This window comes from Mustela putorius, unplaced genomic scaffold (assembly GCF_011764305.1).
Source record: "Mustela putorius furo isolate JIRA1106 unplaced genomic scaffold, ASM1176430v1.1 tig00000640_pilon_pilon_pilon, whole genome shotgun sequence".
Lineage (NCBI taxonomy): Eukaryota > Metazoa > Chordata > Mammalia > Carnivora > Mustelidae > Mustela > Mustela putorius.
Window position 1 is genome coordinate 9,571,203 of NW_025421432.1, and position 3,674 is coordinate 9,574,876.

Genomic DNA, 3,674 nt, shown 5'->3' on the forward strand with positions numbered 1-3,674 from the left:
GGTATGGGTAAAGCCATTCCAAAGAGTAAGCTACAGAGATAGTAACAGGCCCCGTTAAAGCCACTTGACGGATGGGATGGTGGTGTCAAATTTCCATGCAAGGACGGCTCCAAGAGAAAATCTATATAAGACCTAGAGTTCAAATAACATCTGGATTTAGGTGTGCCTGGATGAGTCACACTGTTAGACCAGTGATGGGAAGTACTGAAACTGACAAGTGGCTTGCTACTGATGTTCTCCTGACTGCCTGCAAACGATGTGATTTTATTCATCTGCCAACTGATAAAAATTATATCTATCCTTTTGTTTTATAAGAGCAGCATTGGTTTCATTTACACTTGAAATGTTTAACCCCTGAGAGTTCCAGGTACTGACAGAACACCAAGCACTGATCAATTCAACATGAGCATCTTTTTTACAAGCACTTCACTATGATCTTTGAAGAAAAACCCATGCAAATATAATTCTGTCTTTGTTTAAAGAAATTCAGAAGATTGGGCTTAAAAAAAAAAAGAAAAAAAGAATGTCAATATATGCAAAACACGACTTATTTGATGATTCATTGGCAGATATTAAAAGAAATTAGAAGTTGGCATAAACCAATCTCTACTCTGGGTCGTTAATGGATTAGGAAAAAAGACACTGGACCTGATGTAAAAACACATGGATTCTAAACTGAGAGTAGGTTTTTTGGTTTTTTGTTTGTTTGGTTTTTTTGTTGTTGTTGTTTGTTTTTTTACATCTGTATTATTTTTGGGCAAGTCACCAAATCCCTCAGAATAAACTTCTACCTATTAATCTACACAGTTATGCTAAGAATTCTTGTTTTTCCTAATTCAAATGGCCTGAGATGTTCTATCTTGATTGGGCTCTGAACCCAGGTTTTCCTCCCAACCCATTCATCGTCACTGAGCATCCAATGTTTCCTTTTTAGTCATGCAACATTTAGTCGTGCAATATTTGTGTCATGCTAAGAATTTACTGGACATTGTGAAATGGAAACGAATGACGCACACAAGAAGGAATAAATAAGATATCCACAAGATTTATTAAACAATCCAAAAAAAAAAAAAGAGGAATATTTGAGAAGGCATAAGTAGGAAGAGAAAGGGGGCAGGAGAGGACATAAGAAGATATAAAGCGGCGAGTTTTCCATAGCCGGCTACAGAGTTGCTTAGGAACCCACATAGACTACGAAACTATGGACAAATACTACACCCTGGATTAACCCATCACAGTATGTATCTGAGTTTGTGTTGTCCTCTGTTCATACTCTCCACAGTCAGTGATCTAGAACAGTGCTGCCTAAGAGAACTTTCAGCAGGGATGGAGAGTTCTACGTGCGTCCTGTCCCATACAGGCAACCTCTAGTCACGGGTAGCTGCAGAGTACTTGGAATGGGTCTAGTGTAACCGAGGAACTAAATTTTTATTTTAATTTAATTTTAACTCAAAATGCAATTACATAGTCCCATGCGGCTGATGGCTACTGTATGGGACAGCGCGGATCTGTGACCTACAAGGTTAACGAGCGGCTGGCCATATTCCTGTGTGGAGCAGAGGAAAGCTTCCAAGACAGAATTGTGGCTCAAAATAATATGTGTCTGGCAAAATGAACCATTGTTATAGGGACTTCAGTTTTCAAAACCACCCGAGATTTTGTTTTACAACCCGTGACTGACTTAATACATCTCTTCAACAGATCATTCATTGCCTTTTGTCACCAGAAGTGGAAACAGAATTGAGTTTGCTCCATGGAACGCACTCCTGTAGGTTTCTGGGACTCAGTTTTCTCATCTGTAAAATGAAGTGTTGGACTTCATCAGATCACGTTTAAAATTCTTTTCAGCTGCGGGGATTGGGAGCAAGCCTACATGAACCACCGGGAAGAGCTTGCATGTTTGACTTTTAAGTCTCATCTGTGAATTCCAGTCTCATCATCAGAATCTCTCCAGCATGTTTCCCCTTTCCCTTTGTGCCTCTCACTCTTCCTGTCTGTCCACAGTTCAAAAGATTTCTCCTGTCCGAATGATTTATCCTTCTTGATTTATGCTGTCAGATAGGTCTGTTTAGATAGAGTCCAGACACACTCATGTGTTGCTTACGCATTCTAACCGAGAGAGACAACTTCAAATGGATCAAGGTTATCTAAAAGAAAGAATGAGAACTTTAGTCAAAGATCAGAAGGAAAGAATAAGATGATAAAATAAACTTGGGATAAAGAATTCTAAGGTTTAAACCAAACCAAGGCAGGAAGCATGTTTTTCTTTCACAAAATCAGACGAATTCTTCTGGGAAGGGTTCTTTGAGCAGCAAGGAGTTGCAGTTGCAGACATGCAGATCTTTGACGTGGCCACTTGGAGCTTGTCAAAGAGAAACAATCTGAAAATTCACTCTGGTCCCTCTGGCTCCCCTGGTTCGCTACACCCTGAGAAAGAAAAAGATTACACAAGTGCCACCTTTTGGACAAAACGGCAATAGCAACAAAGAGGTCAGCTATTAAAGAGTATTAATTCTAGCTCATTCTTAAAGGCAATAATGAAGAGGTAAATCATTTTAATCTTATCATAATGCTTGGAAGTTATATTCTACATAGGTCTAGAAATCTTCCCACTTTAAAAATATAAGTAAAGACTGAATTAAAACCTGAATTTGTTGTTTGTCATTTTTAAATGGTGTATTTAAATAAAGTAAGTATATGTGACTTTGTTTTAAAACAATATGAAATAATCACAAAAAATAAAATGATATCCAAAATATGGATGTCATGGTTTTCTTTTAGCCTGATCATGCATGTAGATCTACTGGGAATGTTAATTATTTGCTCTCAGTTACTCTGCCCTAGAGAAGATAGTCCTTAACTTTAAGTAGTATCCCCCCCTTTTTTTTCAGTATTAAGAATGGAAAACTGGAGAGGCAAATACCTTTATTTTGTTATAGACAGAAATTCTTTCTTGTTTTTATCTAAAACCTGGGGGTGGATGGCCCCAGGAATCTGCTAAGGCTTTAGAGGTACAACAAAACATGGTAGAGAATAATATAATTATCATTTAACATGTGCTAATACCCTTTGCATGTCCCAGACATCCTGGGCATGCCCTCCACTGTCATACTGACCTCTGAGCAAAAGATGCTGCAAGTGAACAGTAGCCAAGGCTGACCTTTAAAAGGCTTCAGGGATAGAGGTAGAAGGATGTTGGAATTTATCAGAAACCACATGGAGATACCCACAAATCTGACTTAAAAATAGTTCTCACTGGCCTGACCCATTGAAGTCATAAGTATAAAATAACCCTCTTTATTTAATGACTCATTCTCTCTCTAAAGAACCTTTCAAACATAATCCATTAAAGAGGCATGAAGGCAACTCCAATAAATGGCTGATTGCTTCCATGGGTCCCTGAATTCATCCTCTCCAATTTATTTTGTTTGCACAATCACATACACATTCAAGAACTACAATTTTTGTAATGTTTCCCTTAAGTTGCATCCCAATTCAGATTCTACCTTTTTCCCTAAATGAAGTGTCATAAGGCTGCTGTGATTTTTAAGTATGAAATGAAAGCTGCCTTTGCTAATAACAGCCATGATACTCTGAAGAACCTTCTTCAGTGATCATAGATGATACACTATCCTGACTCTTTGTATATTGCTCCCTTCCCCACCCCACCCCGT

At 38.3% G+C, this 3,674-nt stretch overlaps 1 long non-coding RNA gene across 1 annotated transcript; it reads left to right on the forward strand.

Moving 5' to 3' along the window:
- Window positions 1-958: 958 nt before the first annotated feature.
- On the forward strand, window positions 959-2,650 carry LOC123392857. The gene is made up of 2 exons (XR_006607540.1): window positions 959-1,237; window positions 1,702-2,650. It is a non-coding gene; the product is annotated as an uncharacterized LOC123392857 (long non-coding RNA).
- The last annotated feature ends 1,024 nt before the right edge of the window (window positions 2,651-3,674 follow it).